A 26,915-nucleotide genomic window follows, 5' to 3' on the forward strand; every position below is an offset into this window, starting at 1 on the left:
CCCTGTTAGTTTTCCCAACAATACCAATCAATCTCATACTTTATTCAGAGATTAGGCCATCAAAGTACATACAGATTCCAAAACATGTATCAATACATTTAGCACAATAAGTCATAAAAGGATTTAAAACACAGTGAGATTATAGTAAAATACATTAGTCATCTCCCTAACTCATAAAACCTGCTACAAAATCTTTCGGTACACAATAAAATCAGGCTCCTAATTACTATAAACCGCGAATAAATCATTTAAAATATAGAAAAGCGGTTGTTATTATAATTTGCGTTATCCCGATAGGACTATAACCTACAAGGACGTGCATGCTGACAGGTCTTTCTAATAGGTAGTGCCTTCATGTACAAGCCCAAAGCCCAGCTCACTTCTTTCTCTTCTGATCTAAGACAGTACTATAGGGCTGGCTTAAATTGGCGGATCCCTCAGTGGGAGACTGTTAAATCTGAGGCGGGTTGTATAAAGCGTTCTCTTCTGCTAGTGCACAAGTCCAGATATGGCTGTGTGGTGTAGAGAATGTCATGTGGGCTCTATTAGAATATTCTCCACACTCCCTGATCATAAGTCTGTCTTCATAGATCTTCAATAACCATGCTTTGGCCATCGTCCTGCAAGACTTATCTATTAATCCTCTATGATTAAACCATTTGCTTGCGTTTATCGAGGCCAGGGACAAACGGACATCATCTAGCCATTTGATCTTTCTCCAATCGTTACTTCCCTTTATATCTCTAACGATCTGCCTTGACAAAGTAGCACTGGGATGCACCGATGTGGAGAGCCACATCAAAACCGGGTCCACACTCTAACTATCCTCGATGTAGCTCATACCCAGTTCCACATGGACAAAATATGCTGGTGCCCACTGAAGGAGTACATTGTAGTATAAGCTACATATCTGTTGCCCAGACCATGGCTCCATAGAGCCTAATGGCTACAGCTTTGTCATTGTGCACTTTCGTTAATATGTCTACGGGTTGTGTTCCTATACACTTTAGGGAACTGGGAAATGCCACCTATTGCCTGTTTAATTTGGATAGATTGCTTACAAATGGGTTCTTTAACCTGGCCAGAACTAAAGAAATGGTCACAGAGATATTCAAAGTACTGTACTCTTTCCAAAGGGGTCTCATTGACCCTAAGAACTGTAGTTGCTCTACGTACCTTTCCCATCATCATGACTGCTGGCTTTGTCAAATGAATTATCAGCTTTCTTTTAGATATGAAGTTGGCATACAAATTCAAAAGCAACTGTAAAGCAAATGGTGTTCGTGCCAAAAGCAGAACATTGTCGGCATAAGCCAAGAGAAGAAATCTCCTTGTGCTAATTCTTGGTTCATCAGGGGTTGTGATTTCCAAAATATCTTGAAGTTCATTAATATAACGGTTAAATAAAATTGGACCTAACAAGCTCCCCTGGAGTAATCCTCTCTATGGGCCTTAAAGGGGGCAGTACATTTTCCACCTGGGTCGTAGCATACAAAGCATTCAGTATGACTACAGCAACATTATTAATTGTAATAGTCCTGGCAGGATCCCCATATTCATTGAAATGATCCAAAATAATTCCCTATCCACCAAATCAAAAGCTGTATAGAGATCCATTAAGCCCAAGTATATTGTACCCTCATTACATGTTGTATATTTAGATGTTATCAGCATGAAGTAAGTATTTGATTAGCTGTCCCTAGTTCTTTCCTAAATCCGAGTTTTGTGTCACCCAATATATTGAATGGTGTTATCCCTTCCAGTATCTTGGATGAACAATCTAAAAGTGTGATTGGGCAATAGGATTTGGGGTCTGATTTGTTATCCTTCCTGTATATTGGAACTATTAGGCCACAGTGCAATGTGTTCGGGTTCTATGTCCCTAACAATGGCATGAAAGAAGTTGTATAACAAGGGTGCCCAGAGGTTCACGTTGGACTAAAGAGGTCCAATTGGCCAAAACCTGGGCCAGAGCACCTGTTTGATCATTAAGTTGATATGGCTTTTACTACATCTGTCTAAGAAAACTGGTAACCTATGATCGAGTAGTTCATTGATCGTATCCAGGGAGGGAGTATTCACAAGTTCACAATCTTTTGCAAATATAACGCTGTAATGGGTTACCCAATCAACAGCATTAACATTGGGGGCATTCATGGTAGACCTATGTGGATTTGACACCTTAACCACCACTTTCCAGAATCCCCTGGTATCCTTATTATTACCCACCACTTCTAATTGCTCCCATGACAATTGGGACAACTCCTTTTGCTTTACAAGTCTAACCCTTCTATATTCCCTCCTTTTTCATACAATTAGTATATCATCTCTTGGTTTCTCCTGAAAAGCCTCCCATAATTAGTCTCTAGCCTCCATAGACGCAACCCACCCAGTTCCTACATTCTTTCTATGTCTTGCAGCCTTTTTTGTCAATTTTGGCAAGGTGAGACTAAATAGTTGGTTATACTGTCTGAGCTCAATGAATTTCTATGTGATCTATAATTGGAACAGCCAATTCTGACTCATATTGTGGGTGAACCAAAGGGCGGTGGTCCATCCTAATACTTTAAGAGCAGACGTACCTGAAAACTTACTAAAGGGGAGATGGCGAAATATATGTTATTTATTTTAAATATGTTTGCTCTTTTTGCCCTTCCTGCTTTTTTTTTAAAGGTTTGTAATACACCAATAAAAAGAAAAAGAAAAAAAATAGTTGCTTATAGGCTAACAATACATTGTGTGACTGCATAGTGTTATCCAGCACAAATGAGAAATCTTTCAGATCTCTATTATACAGATGCTTGACATTCACCTTGTCCCAAAAGATCTGTGTGCTATTGCTAGATAGATTTCCTTCTGAGTGGGATACTCCTCAGCCTCCTTTGGTACCCAAATGGCATGTGAAGAGGAGGGGATAGTGATCACTATCCTTATGATCCTTATGATCAACTACCTAAATCTCATTTACTCAATCCCACTGATTGACCTTGATAACAAAATAGTCAATCAATGTAAAGCCCTGGTGACCTGTAAAGGTTGACCTTGCTGGGATATCCAATGGCGCATTTCAGATAACAGTCATTAATCCATGCATTTATAAAAAATGTTCCAGTGACCCTCCCATCTGGGCAACTAAGGGGCCTTGAAGTAACGCACAAGGTTATCCCCCAGGCTTCATCTTCCTCAGTATCAGAGTCATCCATAGCAAGGCCCTTCCCTATCTTGACATTAAAATCACCCCCTGTTATCACAATCGTATTGGGATATGGGTCCATAAGATTAGCAACATGATTTTCAAAATGGCTCATATCCAGACCTCTCTCCTCCGTTCTGCATTGTAAATGTTTTTTAAGACTAGAAAAGTGTGGATATAGGAAGCAGATAACATTTGGGGGAGGCTGTGTGGGAGATCACCAGACCTAAAAAAGAAATTGAAAGCAACCGTTTGAAATGACCTTTCTTTGCACCCTGCAAGACTAACCGGCCAACTGCTACTGAGACCCAACAGCAATTATTCCCCATTGACCTCAACAATTCTGCCTTGAGAAAGACCCTCTGGGGTTGAAACACATATCGGATGACCACCTTCTCCAAACAATGTGTCTACACTATGATCCAACAAAATCACACTTGTAAAAACCACAGCAAAACGTGTGAGATCCTTTTTTTTAAAAGGGTCAAATATATTTACTCCAATTGCAAGGTAACCAGGACTTCTCTGCAACCTTTTCCATAAGAGGTAATGGGTTTACCTCTTCCATTCTGTGACCCTGCAAGAGAAAAATCGAATTGAAGAATTGAAGAAAACTACACACCGAGCTCAGCACAGGAGTGTTCAAACTCTAGAACGCACCATCTTCTCTGTTCCTAGTCGTGCATGTACTCACCCAACATCCAAGTCCTTTGTCCTCCATAATGTGACATGCATGCCAGCAATGTGCTGTTCCGCAGAACCATGAAGTCGTAGGTTGATCCTGGGAAGCGGGCACAGCAGTGTGGGATGATGAAGTCGGCGTCACAGGTCACCTGGACATTAAGTGAATGATACTGCTTCTGGTTCCTGTACACCTCCTCTGAGGCGTGGTGGGCCACCAGCTCTACATGTGTGCAATCCAATGCCACCAACACATAGAGCATGCCTGAAATTGCATAGAAGCGGGCCTTGGTTGTTGGAAGGGCAATGTGCTAGCCCACATGGTGCAGGAAGATCTCCAGTACCTGCACAAGTACTTTGGAGAAAGCAGGCTGCAATATACCATGCAGCTGGCTCACAGAGTGCTGGAGTGTGCCTATGGCGAGGAAGTGCAGGACTGACACCAGCTTCAACAGCAGTGATGTGGCTGTCTTGATGTCAGTCCTGCTCCTAATATCATCCTGGATAAGGTTTGTGAGTTCAAGTATTGTCTCCCTGTTTAGGTGGTACAAGTTGTGTATCCGGCTTTCTCTCAGGGCCCAAGGTGTAGTGCTTGTGTGGGGAATCACAACACACCTCCACCTTGCAACTTGTAACTCAATCATCATCATCCTCCTCCTCCTTCACTCCCTGTCCTCCTGTGTCCACTAATGCAGCTTCAGCTCAATCAGCTGCACTCCAGTGTGCCGCGCCTCTATGTCTATAGCAACAGCAATGAGTGGCCGCATGGTTGTGTTGGTGAGTGTTCTTGGGATGGGTGTGGCCCTTTAGTACTATTCCTGTGTGTGATGGGCCCAGAGCGGCCGAGCGACAGGCAATAGACATGCACAAATGAAGGCAGAGCCGCGCAGGCTAAAGAAAAGGAGAGAGAGAGAGAGTGAGGGCTGAGAGACAGGGGGAGAGACTTGTGCCCATTGTAGCTGACAGTCATGCAACAGACCTATGCAGCTTAAAGGCAAAGCTGTGCAGGGTGAAGGGGTGAAAAGAGATATAAAGAGTGAGAGAAAATGAAGGAGAGAGAGTGAGAGAGCGAGAAGGGAAGAAAATAATGAAAGAGAAAGGGAACAAAGAAAAGAGAAAGACGGAAAGAGAGAGAAAGAGAAAGGAAGAAAGAGCGATAAAGAGACAGGGAGGGAGAGAGAACGAGAAAGAGAGAGCAAGATATAGAAAGAGCAAGAGGGAGAAAGAAGGAGAGATAGAAAGAGTAAGCGATAGCGAGCGGGAAGAGCAGGGGCAGAGACCAGAGGAAACCGGGAGGCAGAGTGGTGGAAATGTAGAGCAGGTTCGAGAGAAAGGGGAACATGAAGGGAGAGAAGGAGAAGAGCAGACAGGGAGAAGGGTATCTGCTAAAGGGCCTCTGCAGCTTCTCTGCCCCACACCCACACATTCAACACACCACTGCCAGCAACCAAAAAGAGCCCTGAGGTCCTCTCTCTACATGCTTAGGAGGCTGTTGCCCATACCTCCACAGCCTGCCCCCACCTACTCCCAGGATGAACACACCAGGGGGACCTGGTTTCTGGGCTGTTGCCAGGAGGTTTGGTGACAGAAGGGAGAGGGAAATCACAGAGTGTAGGACAGGTGGGCAACCACAGGCAGTGACAGGACCTCTCTCCACAACTATCGGTCACCCCTCCAGAGCCGCCCACCCACATAATGAACACAACACGGGTAATTGGTTTCTGAGCTGTTCCCAGGGCCCAAGGAGGCTTGGTGACAGGAAGGTCGAGGGAAATCACCGGGTGCAGGACAAGTGGATAAAAACTGGCAGTGGCAATACTGGCAAGGGGAGGAAGTTCTCAGGAAGAGATGAAAGGGCCAGCCCTAGGCTGCAGATTACTCTGGCTGTAAAGCTGGCAGCTGTTGAATGGACTGGGAACAGGTTTCCATTTTTGGGAGGTTTAACCGGGTTCCAGAGGGATTTGCATCCCTTTGTCTGTGCAAACCTCAGCCCTCCACACTTACCCATACTTACATACACAGATACACACGGTACAGCGGACACAAAGTGGAAGAACATAAGACTAAACATAATAGCCTGCAACACAGGTACACATAGCAAGGCAGGGTCACACATACTCACACACTAAAGACACAATGAGCCTCATCACCGCCTTGTTGGTATCCTGGCTGTAAATCCTCTGGGGTACCGCCAACGCAAATAGCGTTACCACAACTCGGTGCAGCGCTATTAGCACTGGATCGCGAGTTGTGGTAAGGCTATTTCCCATTTATTGTAGACTCCATGGGACTTTATGGGGCAGTAACAGCGCTATTACCACTGGTGGTATCAGTGCCGCAGTAATAGCACCACAAATGGCGGAAAGGGGAGAATTTTACATCCAGCAAAAAGCTGGAGGTAACCCTTCTACTTTCAGCCCAGAATCGGGATTGGTCGGAGCGATAATGCAGCGGTAATAGCGTTGCTGTTGCATTTTTACCATTCCGCCCAACCCTGGATGAGGCTCAATGTCTGCTATTCATGCAGTGCAGGAACACAGGGTACAAGGCGGGCAATGTCTAGTGTGCCATGAGACAAGCAACCACAGAGATCATAACGTACAATCACAAAATGCAGTGAGCAGGAAATCTTGAAACCAAGTACTGTGAAGTGCCAATGCAGTAATCAAATGCAAATTCCAGCATGAAGTAACAAAAGGCAAGGAGGTTCAGGCTATAGTGACCAGGCTTCTGTCGTGGACAAAATACAATTTCAGTGAAACACACAAGCACTTGGCAGATATAAACTACAAGCACAGGAAATGCCATCAGGACTTGTCATAAACTGAAGTAAAATACAGGGAAACATACATGCATTGGTAAAACAAACACAAGCACAGAAAATGTAGTCAGGGGTGAGTCTGTGTTGATTCATAGGCAGGGAAAAGGAAATATACACCCAGATGGAAAATACATTTGGGAAAAATAAAAGTCACGAAATACAATGGAGAAAAAAAAATACAGACAAACCCCATTAAATTCAAGTGACATGTGTATAAAACACAAGCGAAGGCTGTCAGGGGTCCACACTCAAAAGCGGCCACATCATCTGGGCAGGGGATCAGCGTCAACCCCCTCCCATCCCCTCTGTCTGGGCTGGTCTGTAAAGTTCTTGGTTTAGGGATTCTGGATTCCAGGATGTGAGGGGGATATGGGCCATGGACAAGTCCAGCCCAGGGGTCTGGCAACCCTTTGATATTATGCACCAGAGTAGTTTGCAGATGGAAATTAGTACAAGCAACCTCCCAACAGCATACAGAACATATGAAAGCAGTTTTCCCCAGAAGGAGCTGAACCAGCCTTGGATGTGTTCTTGGGGGTGGCCCCAAGGGAAGTGATGTGAGTGGCATGGTCAAAGATTTCATCAGAGGAGTCTGGACAAATACACAACACTCTGATCTAATGGGTTCACACATTTCGCCATAGGAACGCAATATCATGTCGAGGGCCATATCGTTTTAGAGAGCCAGTTTTCACAACTCCCTCTGCTCTGCGGCCAATGTTTCCAGTGATACAGCAGTCTCATTCGCCACCACCTCCAGAATTGCTAGCAACTGACATACAACCCATCCTACTGTCATGACACCCATCTGGGGAATTAATGTGGTGTCATACAGCTGTGTGTCCATCAGAGGAGTGTAGATGTTCACTATGTCACTATGTCACAGGCTTGTTGTGGATGAGGGGCATTTTGGATCTTTCCGGGAAATCTTTCTTTGGTGACCCTGATGGTGAGCAGCTGCTCCTCCAGAGTTCAAGCAGCTGCTTGTAGGCCTTGCTACTGCAGATCCAGTAGAGGTCTTCAGGTGCCAATCAGGTGTCTCTTGGTTGTCACTCAGGCATGTGTAACTTCCATACCTGGCAGGCAATATAAGGTAGGAGGTGGGGCTGTATTGTTGAAAAGTTAGTTGGGGTATTCTCACAGCGAGAGAACATCCAGTTGGACTGGTATCTGGTGGTGGTGCCCAGATCTTCTGCCCCTTCTTGACCTTCCCACTCGAAGCACACTGGGAAAGGGACCTTGCACTGCACAGTTAGAACCACTTTTTCCAGGTGTGTACTTCTGGGATGGCACAGGAATACATCGGAGACACTGGCAGGTATGGTTTAGAGTGGGAACTCTGTGCCCTGATTGGGAGCCATATGGGCACAGACCGAGCAGTTGGTCTGATTGAGTTTGCGGGTCTCCAAATGACAGATCTGGAGGAAAGAGTTCTCTTCTTAGTCTGGTAAAGCGGAAGGGCGTAGGAGAGGGAGCAGAGCAAGCATTATCATTAACTGGCTGATGTCAGACATTATGGATTGTCTTTGGGGTCCCACAGGGAGAAAGAACACCCAATTGGAGCAGAAATTGGAGCAGAGTGTGTGCAGATGAATCAGAATTCCTCTGTCCTCCAATTTCTTCAGGGAGCAAATGAAAAGTTCACTAGGTCCAGGGGAAAGCAGAGACCACAAAAGAACACACGCTGGAGAGAAATCAAGCTGATACATAAAGACGGCACAGTGGCATAGTGCAATAATGATACAAGAAAGGCAAGTCTGGTACGCTGGAACAGAAAATGTAAACATAAAATACACTTAATGCAAAGTGAACTTGATACACTACAGCTGTATAATGGTCACACTCAAAGGCTGGGTGGCATTCAAAGCAGAAGTGTCACACCCCCAACACAGATTGAACATGAAACATATCATATTTCACATATCGTAATTCAAAAATATAGAAATGCAAACTATTCACTTTCAAAGAGATATCAAACTTCAAAAGTAAAACACAATTCAAAAATCAAAATTCAAAAATTAAAATTCAGAAATCAAAAAACAAAGTTCAGAATTCAAGACCAAAATTCATTAACTAAACTTCAAAAGACAAAATTCAAAAAGTAAAAATTCAAAAATATCAAAATGTAAACAAAAAATGTAAACAGCCAAAATGTTCATTCAAAATTAAAATTCTAAATAAAAATGTTGAGATTCAAATTAAAAATTATTCAAACTATCAAACATAAACAATGTTAAAAGTAAAAACATCAAAGTCCTACAAAATCACAGTTTAAAAGATCAAGGTACGAAAATATCACAGTTCCAAAAATATCAAAATAAAAAAATATCAAGGTTTCAAAATAACCTAGTTCAAACAGTGCTGTCTTCCGAACGACGGATCACCTCTACACGGAGAAAGAAGACAGACTGTTCCCATGCCGGAGGGTTTCAGAGTGGGGTTGAGGGCAGATTTCTGGGGAAAAAGGAGCCCATGCTCTGGGGTACAGTGGCCTTTGTAACACAGGGTCTAGGCTAATTCCTGGGCCTCAGGTTATAATAGGGGTCCAATGGGTCGAGCCCCGGACCCTTCAGGGCTCAGTGAGGTGGTGCAGAGGGTCCCAGGTTTATAGTAGGCTGCACTGGGGGTTCTACTTCAGGCGAGGGCCTCTCCTTTTTGGTACAGGTAGCATACCCCACACCCCCTTTCCACCCTGCAGCTTCAGAGCGGTGTCTGTAGTTACAAGGGCTGTAAATGGTCCCTTCCACCTGGGTTGTAGAATATTTCCACAGGCAAAGTCCTTGAGCATCACTAGGTTTGAGGGTCAATTAGACCGCGAAGATGGTGGCAACTGAATTTTCAGGTTGATTTGAGCGGTTTGATGCACCATCCAATAGTCTGGCCTGGAGGATTTACCAGGGTCAGTTCAACTGGCAATGAGGATCAGCACCAACAATACTGGCAGGTTGAGCGGCGGTTCGAAGGCAGCAAATGATACAAAGAGCTTGTAGTTCAAACCAAGACAGGCTCTGCTAGCTTGCTTCAGTGGCTAGCAGATTTGAACCTGCAGTTTGGGTTTGCAGAGCTTGGTGAGTGCCAAGGTCAACTCCAGAGGGTCCTGATTGTTTGATGCAGATGAATAGCCTCAAATCACGGCTTGCAGTGGTTTGATAGTGGGAAAGCAGAAATGCTAGCTGTGTTGACTGTCAAGCCTGGTAAATCACTCTAAGGGTTCTCAGGGACCAGTGAAGCCCTTGTTCCTGGGCTCCCATAGCAAGGCAGACTTCTTCACCACAATGAGATCCTGGGAAGCAGTGTGACTGGCAGGGATGCAGGTCTTGTTCCAGCAGAAGATTCACCCCAATATGCCCTGTGGATGGGTAGGGAACAGAGCTTCCATCTGCCTTGGACACTCAGTCTTAATCTCACTAGGGAATGTCTTTGGAAAGTGAACACTCCCTACAGAGGTCCAACGAAATGCTTCCTTAGGTGTATGTTCCAAAGTGAATCCAAATAAGGAGTGGTAGAACCCTTCTTTTTGAAGGCAAACAGTTACATGTGATTGGTCAAAGGTAAACCTGTCCTTGCAGCAAGTACATTTTGACTCCTGACATCACACCCAAAGTGCTTTGTGCTACAGCAAGTGGGGGACATGAAGGAAAGATAGAGGCAGAGAGAAACAAGATGGTGGAATCTTCCTCCAGCTGTAAGGAGCTCCCTCTGTCTAAACTAACCCAACTACCTTCCCATCTCAATAAAATCAAAGGCCCTTTTGATATGCAGCACTCTGGTGTGAGGCTATGCCATTTGTGAATGGGTGTGCCTTTTGATTCCTGTTTCCAGGACTGTCTTTCTGGCTACCTGCCCTAGCAACAGAACAAAGAGAGGCAAATCCCAAGGTTACAGTCTTGCCGGCAGCAGTAAAGTCAGCCTGGCTTGGGGTAATACTGATAACCTGTTCACAGCTGAGTTGGGCTCACAAGGATGACACATGTGTGATGTCATTTGGATGTGGCTGTAATATTATGAGAAATACCATCCACCATACATCCCTCATACAGTAATTCAGGCATGGCTCATAATTATGGTTGTCTGGAACACATCTTAAATCCAGCCCCTGTACTGCAGTGACTTTGGCTGTCACTGCAACTGTCAAGAAGTCACCTATGCCCCTGACCTGCGCCACGGGAGAGCAGGTGCTGCAGATCAAGATACTGATTTAGGTGGGTAGAGGTATGTACTATGCTTTTGGGCATGGCGATTGGGGAGAATCAAAATCAAAATTACAAACAAATTAGGGCTTCTACACCCTTGCCAGATGACAATCCTTCCCATCAAGATAGATTTTTGGGAAATCTTTTGAAACCAATAGAATTTCTGTTTATCAGTCTGTCCCCTATTGAGTTGCCCACCCAGGTATAAAAGCCTGAATAATCCTGTTAGAGCATAGCCAATGTGTTGAGTTTTCTGTGATGTCCACTTAGCTTTTTGACAGAGTGTGACTTACTGAGGCCTGAAACGATTTCCCTGCTGATCATATTCCAAAAACTGTGCATATTGCACCAATGATTTTAAAAAGGAAGTGACTGGCCAAGGTCCTTACCCCACTCCCTAATACCCAACTATATCCCACCAACCATGGCCTATGTTTTTGGCCAGCAGCTTCAGGGTCCAATGGGCATCACCTTCGGCAGTGCTGACTGTCCATGTTGCTCTTATTGAAAAGACAGAGGGAGGGGGTAATTCATAGAATTCGGCGCACAAGTGGTGCACGCGGCTGGCGCACAGAGTGCGCGTGTGGCAGTTTGCACCAGCCGTGTGCACCAAAACCCATTTCAGCGCACAGCGTATTCATGGATTTCAACATCCATAACCAGCCATGGCGCAGAGCGGCACAGCGACCCTGCAGCAGTGCCAGTTACGCTCCCAACCCGCACCATGCGCCAAAAACATTGCACAAATCCCCTACATGGCGCAAAGGGAAGTGGATCAGCACACAGCCCCCCAACCACGAAAATGCATTGAAAACTACCCATGCACCCCTCTGAATATGCGTACACCGCTCGCGCTAGAGAAAACGCGTGTAAACGTCCATGCACACCCCTTGAAATATGCGTACCCTGCTCACGCTAGCAATAACGTGTGTCAAAGTCCACTGGCACCCCTCGGAATACGCGTACTCCGCACGCGCTAGCGAAAACGTGTGTAAAAGTTCACGTGCACCCCTCGGAATATGCGTTCCCCACTCGCGCTAGCGAAAACGCATGTAAAAGTCCACGCGCACCCCTTGGAATATGCGTACCCCGCTCGGGCTAGCAAAAACGTGTGTCAAAGTCCACTGGCACCCCTCGGAATATGCGTACTCCACACGTGCTAGTAAAAACGTGTGTAAAAGTCCACGCGCATCCCTCGGAATACGCGTTCCCGACTCGCGCTAGCAAAAATGCATGTAAAAGTCCACACGCACCCCTCGGAACATGCGTACCCCACTCACGCTAGCGAAAACGTATGTAAAAGTCCACGCAGACCCCTGGGAATACGTGTACCCCGCTGGCGCTAGCGTGAGCGGGGTACGCATATTCTGAGAGGTGCGTGTGGACTTTTACATGTGTTTTCGCTAGCACGAGTAGGGTACGCATATTCCGAGGGGTGCGCAGGGAGTTTTCAATGCGTTTTCGCTAGCGTGAGTGGGCTTCGCGTATTCTGAGGGGTGCGTGTGGACTTTTACACGTGATTTCACAGTGTGGCCCCTCCCGGGTGTGCCCTTTCCCCCCTCCCCATGCCCTGCAGGCAGCCCACACCACAGGGGACTAACCTACACCCCTGGGCATGCCCCGCAGGCAGCCCACATGGCACCATGCACTCGGGAGCACCGACACATGTCCCCCGCCCTCCCCCATTGACAGGCACCTGCCAGCAGGCCCCGACTTATTTCCCCCCACACCCCCACCCACCCCCATTGACGGGCACCTGCCAGCAGGCCCTGACTTATGTCCCCCCACACCCCCACCCACCCCCATTGACGGGCACCTGCCAGCAGGCCCCGAGACATGACTCACCAAACAACATATTCTAACAAAACAGACCCATGGCCCCAATGCCAACCCAAATCCCCCTTGCCCCCAGTACAAGCATGCAACCATCCACAGCACCCACTCCCAAATTACCCATGCCATGACAGTCTTAAAAGAACCACCATGCCCATGCATGAATGCACAACAGAACCACGCATTGGCAACACATGACTGAGGCAATGTTCATTGAGACATGCACAAAACCAATGATAGAACACAACACCAATCATGAAGTTAGAAAAGATGTATTAAAAACATAATGAAGTAACATAGAGGAAATCAAACTTGAAAATCAATGTACACTGACAGATATAAGCAAAAAAAATGTTAATCCAATGAAAAAAAATAAATGACATGTTGAATAAAAAAGTGGTCCATTGCCAATGTCAATAAGAAATAAATAATCCAAATAAAAGAAAACCATTGATCCATGGGAAAATTGAAAACGAAAGTATGTACAAGTCTGCAACTATATACAATGGAAGTGCAAATGGTCCATGTTCCACAAACAAAAGGAAACCTACAAAAAAGTCCTATGAATAAAAAACTATATACATAAAGTGGAGCAATGTCCATGAACTTCAAAATAAAAGAAAAAACAAAGGGAACCTAACACTAATGAACTATGTACAGTGGCGGCGGGCAAGTCCAACGGCTCACTTGTTGATGTTCCGGCCCAGGGCATCATCGAACTCCATGTCGATGTCCCGGAGGCGGGCCTCTTCCCTGGCTTCGAGGTCTCGCAGGGATGCAGTCATGGCCTGTTCCAACTCCCTGCGAGTTGCCTCGAGGCACTCAGCCCACCTCAATGCCCTGCGCATGGAGTTCTCCGCCCTGACCATAGTGAGCCGTGCCTCCTCCGCCTGCCGCCGCTCCGCATCTATCCGCTGGCCCAACCGCTGTCACACAGAAGACACTCCCAATCCAGGGTCCTCCTGTCCTCCAGCCGATTCCTGCCCCTGTGATGTTGAAGGCCCCGAGCATCATGGCTCCCACCCTGAGCCTGCAGCTGCTGTGCATGTGCCCTGCTGGTTGATGCCTGAACGTCCTCCTCTTGCTGGGGTCCAGTTGTTGGAGTGGCCTCCCCTGCTGGACCTCCGACTCCCGACTGTGGCAGGGATGTGTCCTCCACCAGCCTGGCCGCTGGGTCAGGGGCAGCTCCACAGGGTGCCCAGGTGATACTTGGGCAGGCAGATGGCATGGAGGACGACTGGCGCATAGGGGGTTCAGTTGAGGAGGGGGTCATAGTAGATCCAGCACATGGAGGAACACAGCCTTGCTGACCCGTCCTAGTAGGTCGACGCGGTCAATGAGGTACTCAAAATGACGTGCATTGTCCTCACGAGAACCCTGCACGTCATCCCGAATACCACATTGATGCAACACCACCCCAGCTAGGACAGGCTCAACACGGTCCCGGATTGCCATGTCCGCAGGGAGAGGAAGGTCAGTTGTTGTGTTCGCATCCCCTCCCTGAAAACGGGTCTGGATGAAGGCATCCCTGCTGGTGCCGGATAATGCAGTCACAGGATCGGGGACAGGATTACACACAGGCACCTCCGCGGCGGCCTGTGCTGCCTCCTGTCCCTGCCCCCGGACTGCACCACAAGCACCAGTGGAATCCCCCCAAGGCCCCATGTGTGGGCCTTCCATGATGGCCTCCTCCTCAATCGAACCCCCTACCAACCTGGATGACTCTGTGCCATCTACCGCCATAGGCCCCTGTGGGGGCTCAGCTGCCCCTTCTGCTGCCGAGGAGTCCACCTCCAACCACCGCCTCTTGGACCTTCCCTCGGCAGCTGCAGCTGCGGACGCGGCACCAGGCTCCTCACTCCCCGAAGAAATGACAACCTGGGAGGGGAACTGGGCCTTGCGTCTCGGCTCGTGGTGGGATCCCTACCACTGTGCTCCACAGCATCGTCTCCACCCTCTTCATCAGTTGACGTGGCAGACAGGGAGAGACAGAACACAGGCATCAGGGCACTGTACAATGGTCTAATACACACACGAAAGTTGCACATGAGTGGCAGTGTCAAACTTCACAGATGGCATCACACTCCCCAACACACATATCATTAGAACCCACACACATGGCAAATTAACAGGAATGTTGCAGCAGGCAGCAGCATCCATATACATACAAAAGCATGAACATCCGAAGGTTAGCCTGACATCACATGCAACACAGGGAGTGCCGAACACATGCACACGCGCCACCAGACATACATGCATCTGTACATCTCCACCACCTGTCAGAGTGAAATCATCGGCAACTATGTCACATCTGCCAATCAGCCTCCTACATGTCGGTGTCACATGCATCCATGGTGTATCACAGTCGCACACATCACATATCAAATGCACACACACGCACATGCACACCGTGCACGTGCATGAAGGTGGAACCAGCATCCATGTATCATGCTGACATGTGTGCATCTTCACATGCATTCGTGCATCATACACCATTGATGTGCATCACACATGACTGGACTGCACATCCATACATGGGCCTTTCCAGACATATGTCCAAGCTGCACACTCCTGGCACACCTCAACATGCACTGCATCCAATCAGTATGCATGGACACTTACCACTCAACTCCGGATGGGTCTGCCTCTCAAGGACCTGGAGGTGAAGCGCTGCGCGTATACTTTCCAGGACCCTCATCTGGTGGTCGGTAAGGTGGATCCGGCACCCCTCTGCATCCGCTGCCTCCAAGAGGCACCGGGCCTTCCAGAGGGTCCTGGACCTGAAATCCTCCCAGCGTTTGTGGATGTGTGGTAGGTCCCGGGTTGTCACCCCCTCTGCGTTGATGGCAACCACGATGTCTGTCCAGATCCTCTTCTGTCTATCCTTGTCGGTGTGTGGTCTTCTGAAGAGGGCATCATAATGCACCAGGACTTGCTCCACCAGGATACCAACTTCTGCGGCACTGAAGCTGGTAGCCCTCTGCCTCTCTGGCTGGGGGTTGCCAGTGGTGTCTGATGGTGTTTCCCCCCCACATGTAAACCCCCAAAGCAGGTGTGGGTGGGCAACTGGGTCCTGGTGCTGGGCTGTGGAGTGATAGAACTTCAGTCGGGAATCTTCTGTTCCAGTAGGGGTGGTCAGGGCAACTGGACCCCTGCAGATGGCTGAAGTACAGGCACCAAATAGCAGGGCACGTGGCCAGCAGGCAGGCAGCAGCAGATGGCTGGTGGGAGTTAGCTCAGGGCTCTGGGGGGAAGTAATTCGGCCTTCTGGGCAGGAGCATGGTCTTCCGTGTGTTGTCGCATGGCCAGCTTGATACAGAGTGAATTGGTACATGAAAAAACAGCACGTCAGCGTGTAATTCGAGGAAAGGCCCTTAGCGCGTAAGCACGTAGGTGACGTAACGTGCATGCGGGCGTTTCCCGCAGAACGGGTTGAAGGTCCCACGTGGGTTTCCATCGCTCTGTATGTGGTTTCCGTGGAAAGCGGTGCATGTGTTTTCCAGACATTGGGGTTCACACGCGATTACTTCACAGGGGCTACAGTGCGTACTTCTTCTTTTGGCATGGGTGTTGGCTACGCATTCTTCATCTACACGCAAGGCAGACGGTGAGTCACACATGCTATTTTTCCTACTGCGGGTGTCCCTGTTAGTCGCGTGCCTGGTTTTTTTGGGCATACTAGCATGCGTGTAGATCACATACACATTTTTTGTGTTCCTGGCTGTTTTTCTACACGTACGTGGGCTACATGGGTCGTGTATCTCTTTTTCGTGCTTTTTTGGGATGCCTGTGCGTTGCGTGACACGTCATTTCTCCTAGGGGGCCACAGAATGGGACCTTCATTGTAGCTGTATACACGTGTTTGTTGTTTGCGCGCACTTTTATAATGTGCAGGGACGCTACCGCCTCTCTTCGTGTGGTGGACGTGTTTAGGCCTGTGCGTGTCTTTGGCCGTGCGTGGGTTTCCCCTATTCGATTCCATGAATGCGTGTTGTTCGTGTGCGTGTGGGCGTTCCGTGTATTTCCCTGCAGTACTTCCCCAGTTATGCCTTCTTTCTCATGCGTTGTTCCCCATTCCGCATGTTCCGCCCCCTTATTGGTGTGTGCGCTGACGTTGTGTGCTTTCGCTGTGCGCTTCGCGAATGGCATTCTGGATGTTGCAATGACGTGTGCACCCGTGTCCGCCACCCGCAGATTTGACGCACTTCCTGGGAAAACACATGCAGGGCCTTCCATGAATCGCACGCGTGCGCGTGCTCTTGCTTTTTCACGCTTGTGCCAGCACATTTTTTCCATGAATCGGCCGCAGAGAGACTTAGACAACAACCTCAAAGTCCACTGGCCATGAACTTCAACAGTCTTCACAGCACGTCTCGCACCACATATTTAAAAAGACCCATATGCATCTGCCTAGTAGAGCTGATCACACAGCTCTGTGCTTGTTAAAACTGTTGTCTTCCCTCTCATTTTATTCTAGCAATATATATATATATATTTTTTTTACTTTTATTTATTAAGCTTGGCAGTGCAACACAGGAAACAAGCATTATACAACTGGTCGGTGAGCATACATACAGTGCACATTTTGGATTGTAAATCGGCTGAGAGCAGTGGGACACCCTTGGAGGTACTCAGCAAAAGGGTTAGCGATACAGGTGACATAAGGGTAACAATGCATACAGACTAAGCAACATCGGGAAGTGAGGAGGTTAGGTCTTCGGCCTCGTCCTCGGTGTCGGTTTCTAGGTCTAGCCATCATTGGTTGTAGGTGTATCCAGCACTCCTCTGTGTCAGAAGCCCATGTGACAGCCCGGAGCCAGTGGGTGTTTTTTTTAATGTATCGCGCTAACTATGCATGGCTCGATCGATGTTGTCGTCTATTCCCGCAAAAATGTTGGTAATCATTTCCACAGTAATGTAGAATATTCCATTTCCTGCAGTAACACAACATCTGCTGATTTTCGCGGGAATGGGAAAATTCTCAAATTTTTTCCCGCATTCTCATTGGCACTTACAATGTGTACCTCGCCTCTTTTCTTCCTTGTGGTTTTCTCTCTGACCCCCTCCCATTACCCCCTTTCCCGCATTGTCTTTTCCAAGTGCAACATTTGACTTTACTGAGGGAATCGTGCAAGATTCCCACGTCATTCCCCTATTAAGACAAAAGTGTTGTGCTCCGAACAGGCCCCCCAGCCCACCTCCAACTCCCCCACTGCGCAGGTGGTCCTTTTTTTCCCCTCTTCACCTGCAGCCAGCGACGTTAATTGTGGATCGGCAGTGGTTGCAGCAACCACTGGCAACTCCCATGCGACCATTGGCAATGCCTTTGTGACCCCTGGTTAAGGGTTGCAGAGGCAGAGAAACCAAAAATAAAAAGGGCTCAAAAAGGGCCCTCTTTACATTCAGCTGCACGCTCCCTCTGCCCACGAGGCAGATGTCCGGGGGGAAGGGGTGCTCAGACTTCTTAAAAAATAATTTCTTCAGAAAGAAATGCTCTCTGCTATGGTTTGCCATAACAGAAAATATTTCTTTTTGAAGTCAGTCAGAGTGACTTCAAAATAAGTATTTATTTTCGAAATACGAGTCGCTTTGCCCCCAAGAACCTGGACTCCTCTGATCTGCACATGACAGCTTTGCGTGCGTTGATCATGGGAGACTGCTGAGGATTTCTTTGGAGCAACTGATTCAGGGAAAAGGTACGTACATGTATTTTCTCTATTTGTGTATGCATGTGTGTGTATGTACATTATGTAATCTGTGTGAATGAGTGAATGCATGATGTATGGGGGCTGGGTGTGCGTGTGTGAGTCAGTGGTGAATAGGTGTATGTGTAAATGAGCAAATGAATGGTGTGTGAATGTGTGTATTTGTGTTCAGTGCCTGTACTACTTACCAGTAACCTTCATTACTCCTAGTACTACTGTTCCTCATCCCAGTACTTGACTATGAAGCATCATGCCTCATACCTAAGTGCTGGGATGAGGAAGAGGGACGTGGGGGTTCCCTGGACAGAGGAGCTGATTTTGGGGGTTGGAGGAGTAGAGTGGAAGGGAGATGGAAACGTGTGGGAAGGGTAGGGAAGGAGTGGGGTTCTAAAAAGTAATGGACAGCCATGATAAAGCAGGCATGATATGATATGATATGATTTGATACAACATTAAAGCGCGCCTATACACAAGTGTTTCAAGGCGCAATGAGGTCAGGGAGGGGAACAAAGGGAGGACAAGACAGCAATCTTTCCAGACCAAGTGACATTGAGATCAGGCAAGTGCAGGGGAGAGGGAAGGGGAAAAGTTCCAGTGGAAGAGGAGGAGCAAGTGCAAGACATAGGTTGAAAACATCGAAAAACAACAAGTGCAGCCAGCAGATGGCAGTGCAGGGATTAAGTGCAGACAAGTGTTAGATAAATCCAGGTAGGGGGACTGTAGGACTGCAGATACAGCCCTAAGTGCAGGGTTGCCAAAAGGCAGTGCAGGTGTGCAACTGAGGGGGCAGGGACCTGGGCTCGTGGTTCAGAGAGTAGCCAGATAACCAGTGCAGTATCAGGCAGGAGATCAGCAGGGAAGAGGACGAGAGAAGTCAGAAGCAAAGAGGAAAGTTTTGAGCTGCATCCGGAACCAGAGATGGTTCTGCTCAAGTTTCAGAGAGGCAGGGAGGCTGTTCCAGAGGGAGGTGCCAGCCGAAGAGAGAGATCTGCCCCCAACTCGTTGCTTGGAAAAATGATTGACCCGCAAGGAGTTGGAGGTGGAGGAGTGAAGAGCTTGAGAAGGAAAATACTTCTGAAGAGAAAGCTGGAGATATTTTAGTCCCAGGCTCCAGAAGGCCTTGTGGACAATGCAAAGGGTCTTGAACTTGATCTTTGCAGCCACTGGGAGCCAATGGAGAGATTTCAGTGCTGGAGAGCCCTGGACTTGAGGCCAAGGACAAGTCTCACAGTCCTGTTCTGGATGAGTTGCATAGGACGGAGAGTAGCGGCGGGCAGATTTAAAAAGAGGCTGTTACAGTAGTCAAGCCTAGAGAGAACCAGAACTCCGGAGACAGTGAGCTTCTGGGGGAAGGAGAGGAAAGGAAGAATACCTCTGAGGTGCAGTTGGTAGTTTGACTTCTTAGAGACATTGGACATGTCAGAAGAGAAGGAGAGTGTGGAGTAGAAGATAACCCACAGGTTATTAGCCTCACAAGAGGGGGCATGTAGAGGGCCAAGGGAGGTCGGCCAGAGAGTGGCGGGAAAGAGAGGTACAGGTGTGCCGATGCGGATGATCTCCGTCTTACTGGCATTCAGACAGAAATCATTGGCGGCGCACCACTGCTGGTTTGCAGACAGACATTCCGGGAAGAGAGAAGGAGAAGAGGCGGCTGAGGGGAGCCTGAAAGCGAGCTGGGTGTCAATCCGCATAGCACTGGAAGTTGGAGTAGAGAGCAGCAATGCAGTGGCGAGAGGTGCCAGGTATTGGTTGAACAACCACAGAGAAAGGTTAGACCCCTGGGGAACACCACAGGTAGAGAGAGAGATAGAGGAGAAGAAGGACCCAAGTTGGACCTGGGAGGGTCGGTCGGAGAGGAAAGAAGTCAGCCAGGCCAGAGCCTGATCAGTGATAGCAAGGTTATCAGAGAGCCGGTTGGCAGGATGGCACGGTTAACGGTGTCAAAGGCAGGCGAGAGATCAAGTAGGATGAGGACAGAGGGGAGATTAGAATCAAGGTTAGAGAGCAGGTCTTCACGGATGTTCAGGAGAGCAGTTTCCATGCTTCTGGCTGCTCTGAAGCCAGACAGATGGTCATGGAGACAACCTGCAGATTCAGTGTGAAGATTAAGCTGGGAGATGGTCGGCTTTTCCAGGAGTTTGCCCAGGAAAGGAGTGATAGAGATTGGGCGATAATTAGCCAGAAAGGAGGGGTCAGCTGAGGGTTTCTTGAGAAGAGGGTGCACAAGAGAGTGTTTCGGGGGGAGGGGAAGGTTCCAGAGGTGAAAGAGTGGTTGCAAAAGTCTGCCAAGGCTGGAGCGAGGGTGTCAATGTGGTCCTTGATGGTTTTGGAAGAACAGGGAAGAACCTGTTTTGATGAGGCTTTCATAGATCGGACTTGTTTAGAAACCTTGTCTGGGGAGAAAGGAGGAAAGGAATAGAAGGGAGGGTGGGTGGCCACCAGGGAGCCAGAGGAAGAGAAGTGAGTACAGGGAGAAGCAGGAGAAGCTAAGAGGGTAGACAGGATGTCCTGGGTTTTATAGATGAAGTGAGAGGCCAGGGCTGTACAGAGGGGCTGGGAAGGGGCGGGAGAGATAGGCACTGCAGAAGGATTGGCCAGCTCCTTGCAGATTTTAAAAAGTTTTTCTAAGTTGCTAATTGCCACAGAAACACTGGCATGGATGTGAGCTCTCTTCTTAGTGAGGACAGAGAGTCAGTGTTGCCTTTGGAGCAGGCGACAGGCCAGTTTGTACAAGATGCCAACAATTTCCTCTCAGCTACCCTACACTTGTGTTTAAGGGTAACGAGGCCTGAGTCATACCAGGAGTTGCACGTGATTTTAGGCTTCATGCGGATCCTCATGACAGGGGCAAGTACATTGAGAGTATCAGAGATAGAAGAGTGGAGAGTGGAAAGGGCTGTGTCAGGATGTGAGCCAGCCAGAGATGCAGGAGGGGGAGAGAAAGATGCGACGAAAGCCTCAACTGACATGCTTCATGGGTCGAATGACTGAGAAGGTGGGTGGCAAGGTGGGGGTAGGGTTGGCCTGAGGGGTAGAGAGAGTGAGATGAGAGGAGAGGAGAAAGTGGTCACTCCAGGAGAGAGGAGTGGTGAGAGGGTTAGAGAGGGGGAGGTCTGAGGAGATCAGAACATCAAAGGTGTGCCCTGCAGAGTTGGTTGGGCCAGAGGGAAGAAGAGAGAGAGAAAGAGAGAGAGAGGGAGAGAGAAAGAGAGAGAGAGAGAGAGAGAGAGTCGCTCAGGTCACGAAAGAATCCGGTGGTGGGACAGGAAGCATACAGCTGGATGTTGAAGTCACCAAGGAGGAGGAGTTGAGTGGTTGCAGCCAGGAGGGAGGTTGAGAGGTCCGCCCACTTTAATAAGTGTTATTAGTGCCTTGTAGCCAGTCTAGCCTTTCCTTATTGTGGGATTGTATATTTTTCTGGGTATCTATGATAAAGTAAGCATGATTAGTGTTAGTTCGTAGTTAGATTGGCATTTTGGTTCAGGCTGTCTAGGTATGTCTTACTATGGCATGGCATTTTTTACTGTACATCACCAAGGCTACAGAAAACATGATTAGTGTTATTACATATCCGGCCTACATTGTGCAGCCAGTTTTTACATGTTTTCTTATTGTGGCATTACACTTTTAACAGCAAAGCAGGAAGATAGCTCAGTGGGTTGAGCGATTTCTGCTGTGATTTATGTGTGATCTGCAGGTAGCAGGTTTGAATCCTGGCAAGGCCAACTCAGCCTTTCATTCTTCCGAGATTGATAAATGAGTACCAACTTCGGTTCTGATGATAATTGTATACAAATATGTACTGTGTATAGCGCTTTGGCGAAACCGCTATATAAATAACAAATCATTATTATAAATTAAAGCAATAATTCTCCTGTGTACTGTTGGTGACTTGCATCTATTGGATTTTTGGATACTGTATTTTTACAGCAACTGGAAATGTAGGGCCTCTTCTTATCATATAATGATAATACCTGACATGTAGCTATGATTGGCATAGTATGGAAGTAACTGACCATACAAGGCTGAGGTGGCATACGTATGGCAATGCCTCGCCCTATCGTGATTCTACTGGGTCTAACCCTGTTATATCATGACGCCATTCATAGCATGCAAAGGCAGCACCCTTGTTATCATGTGGTTGGTATCTAGAATATTCTTGTCTGCATTAGAACCTATCTGGTATTTTAAAATGTTACACCTCTGAACTTTCTTTATGCCAACAAGCCACTTCTGGTGATGTCACTAGGGTTAAAGGTGAACTGATGCCATTGGGGTCAAATGACCTAATTAGTTAGTTTTAGACTATAATTGTGATGCCACCCTGCACCTCGCTGCACAAATCACTTGATCCATTCCTGAAGGCGTGATTGCCTTGCCTTCTGATATTAGTGATCGATTGATGGGTGTGAAGGTTTTATGGTTGGTGGTCTGGGTTTGGATGGTGCTGTGGCATGTGGGGGCATGGGATGAAAGCATTACAAATTTCTCATATAGGGATCATTGGGGGCAGGAGGGACTTGCTATCGGCTTCGTGGGATGGTACTGCCAAGAGGCGCTCTGTTCCCTACTCATGACCTTGAAGAGTGCATTCTTCCCAGGGGACGATGGCCTGCATGTTTCTGAACGATGGAGGAGGTTGTGGATCTCTCAGACCTGACGAGGATGGGGTGGTGTTCGGCTCATGCAAGGGACCTACTACTAACACACAAAATGCTGTTCGCCGCGCTTGGGCCTAAGATGACTGCCCCTTGCCAAGATGGCGTTCAGACCCCCATCTACCACATAGCTTGTAATGCATGAAGTAAGGTGCTTGTGCACAATCCTTTATGTGCACCCCTCTCCCCCCCTGCTCCTGGACATGCTCTCTTAGCGTTTATTTCTCATTCAGTATCACCTAGGGGGGTAGGAAGACCCTCTCTCCTTCCCAGCATTCTGTTAATCCTAAATTAACAACTCCCGCAGAGTGTCATTGGCAACTAAGTTCCAATATATGTTCTTCTCCCCCCTTGGCACCCTATCTAACCATTGAGCTTACAGGTATGTTGGTGACCCATACTTTGGAACCCATGCTCTACAAATGTCTCATAAACTTGCTCCAGATTGGGCATATTCCTCGGGGGTACATGTCATGTAAATACACCCCCATTCTCTGCTAAATCTACCCATTGTTCTGTATATTTTTCATGGTCAGGTGGGGGTGTGGTTACTGTGCCATGGGGTGTAAGGGATGGTAAATCCCTATCATGCAGGACTTGTTTGAGTCATCTGTCTGGGTTTCGTTCTCAGTGGTACGGCTAAGAGCTTTGGGTTTTCTCCCAATTTAGACCCTGATCATTGCACTACTGGGCACTCCAATGACACAGCATCAGAGTCCCATTCGGCATGTCCAGAAAATGACCAAGATGAAGACGATGACGGGCACTAAATCTTCACAATCATCCCCAGCCAAGATGGAGCCCAAGAGAAACTCAGGTTGAACCAGTCTTCATCTTGTATTCCAGATTCTTCTCCGAGGCTGTGCACAGCTTCGATTAAGTGTGACTGAGAGCCACCTTCACCATCAGGAGGCACAAATGTGCAGCAAGAATCCCCGATGTTCTTGCACACGCCTCCCTCCATCGCTTGAGCATAACCAGGATGTAGCACTTCTGCATCATCATCAGCCTCAGGGGCAGAGTTCCACATGTATGACATTGAACCATTGCTTAGTATCATTAGACAGCTGTATCAGTTCCCAGCAGACAATCTCCAGCCATTTAGTGTTGGCCACAGCTTGCACACCAGGCAATAATAGGGATGCAAAGAAAGTCTTTGCTTTGGCGAAGAGCTGGTATTTGACTGGTCTTGTCCGATCTCGAGCAGGTTTCATGAGTCCTTTGGACAGATAGTTCGCTCTTTTCTTTCTTCAAAGCGTAACACCTTTTTCTTTTGCTGTGAAGGTGTGGACCTCCGGTGCTGGCAATGGTCTCTTGTTTCTTCTTCAGAGGCTGGGAAGGTGGTAGGGGCAAAAGTCTCTGTCGGCCCCCCCTTGCAAATGTACTTCTGGGATTACAAGCAGGGCTGAGTGCAGCATAGCCAGCAAACAATAGCCCCTCCATGAACGTGGGAGGTGCAAGTACACTTGTTGGCTGAACACCCATCACTGCCGCTGTGCCTTTCTTGAGATCAGGAATGAGCAAAGTGTTATTGCAATGCTCATTGGCCCCTACATATAATTTTTCTGGCACTGTAAAAGCAAAGTTCATATGATTCTTCGCTGTGTACTTTCACCAGTTTCTTCATTGCCTCAATCAATGTTAGCTTTGTGATATGTTCCGTCCAGAATGGTGTGCACACAGCATCCACTCATGCCAGAACCCATTCTTCATATCCCATTAGACGCTTTGTCATGCAGCTTCCTGTTGTTTCTTTCCTCTTGTTGTTTATGTATTTCAGTCCTTGTATCACGAGGTAGGGTCTCTTCATGCATTTGCCACCTTTCAGATTTCTTTGTCAAGCCCATGATAGGCATCGTACTTCACCTTTCATGCTCATGCGTGTCTCTTTGTATGTTTGGGGGCAAATCCATTAATAACATATATAGCATCAGTATTATAATTTGCATTTGTAGAATTTGTGTTATAAAAAGCAGTGTGAAATTTGGGAAACAATAGGGACCTAGCAATATATTCTAACAATCCAGTGTGAGGGGGTGGGTTTTTATTGTGTTTAGAATTGTTGACCTGTTGATGCCTGAAGTTGGGCCTTGTGGAAAATACATGTTCAGTTCCATTTGAGTGGTGTCCACTTTTGTTTAAGTGGACATTGGACTTATTATTTACAGTGAAATTAAAATGTTCTTCTTTACCCCAACCCCCCTCTTTTATATGTCTCTTTAATATGAAAGATTCCCTTAAATAAATCCCTAAACCAATCATTGAAAGAGAAAATATACGGGCTATAAAATGAAAAAGTGTGTACCATTATCTGACCTTAATATGTCACACATGCCCCATTGTGGGAACACTTTGTGGACCAGAAATGTGGCTGCACATTTGGCATCCGGATATGCATAAGGACCTGTCTCCACCCAATGTCAGAAGGGACAGACAACACTGACCAGATGCCCAGACCCGCTGCACCTCTGACCCATATCCATGTGGTTGATATGCAACTCGCGGAACGGCCCAATGAGGCAGGATAGAGTGCCTCTCAGTGTGTACAATATCATGCCTGCGCTGAAATGTTGACACGTGGTGCATCTAGTAACCATACCTTTCAAGTGTTCCTGAATGTTTGAAATGAACCAGTCCTCTTGAATGTCAGCAGCAATGTGGTGTTTGGAGCTGTGAGAGGGGTGATGGAGCTAATCAAAAGCTATTATCAACAGTTTGTGCGGCATTGCCGCTTTTCCTGTACATTCCTGCCTCCATAACAAATCAGTGGCAAATTGGGCACACCCCCTTTTGACCCACAATTGTTTTTCCTATTCTGGGGCCCTTCCTTGTAACTCAATAATCTGTGCTATGGGCAGGGCACTGCACAAGACAGGTGGCTGGTCAGGGGTGGAGATCGTAACAACATACTCTGTCATAGTTGGTACTGGGAGATATGCTGCTATTTTGGCTGCTGTGCCGGTGGCGGCATTCCCGAGTGACACTTCATCTGTGTTGTTTGTAGGAGCGGCACATTTAACGACCGCCACCAGAGAAGGCTGGGATAGTGTGAAAACTAACTTGGCGAATAATGCGGCATGTTGTACTGGGACCCACCGCCATTCTGAAGCCCCTCCATTTTCACCTTGAAAGACTGGCATTTACCATTGTAGTGACGTACAACGAGTCAGAATAAATGGCACATGGCATCCTAGTGAGAATTGCAGTGCTTCAATGAGTGCAATGAGTTCTGCTACCAGAGCTGAATAATGCACTGGTAAACTTTTCAAAATTAATGTCTCATATTCACCATCAACTAGGCGCACTACTGCTGCGCCCGAATACCTGAGGACTGTGCCCTGGTCAATTGTTGCTGACCCATCAACGAAGAGGACGTCACCCCTGCATGAGTGGTCTGTCCTTTGTTTTGGGAATGTCATCCTCATCCCCCTCGTACGACACACAATTCTGCGTGGCCAAATCCTCATCTGTGTACATTTCTGTTATAAGTGTTGCAGGGTTCTCTGTTTTATATCATAAAATATGGATATTTGAGCTGGAGAGATGATCTCGTATTCCAATGCTTTTTAGATAGTCAGGGTAGATTTTGATCTTTCTAGAATGACAAAAACAGCATTTTTCACATAGATTGTAAATGAACAGCCCATCACAATTGTGGAACTTTTCTCAATAGCAAATGCTGCAGCTGGAAGAGCATGTTTGCAAGGGAACTGTCCTTGCATTACTTATTCTAACACACCACTGTAACAGGCCAATGGCTTGTGGCCTATTGTGCTTTTCTGTGTCAGCAGTTCAGTCATGAGCTGGCCATTGGCGTGTGAGAACTGGTAC

This window comes from Ambystoma mexicanum, chromosome 4p (assembly GCF_040938575.1).
Source record: "Ambystoma mexicanum isolate Mex_15411 chromosome 4p, UKY_AmexF1_1, whole genome shotgun sequence".
In the NCBI taxonomy this organism is placed as follows: domain Eukaryota; kingdom Metazoa; phylum Chordata; class Amphibia; order Caudata; family Ambystomatidae; genus Ambystoma; species Ambystoma mexicanum.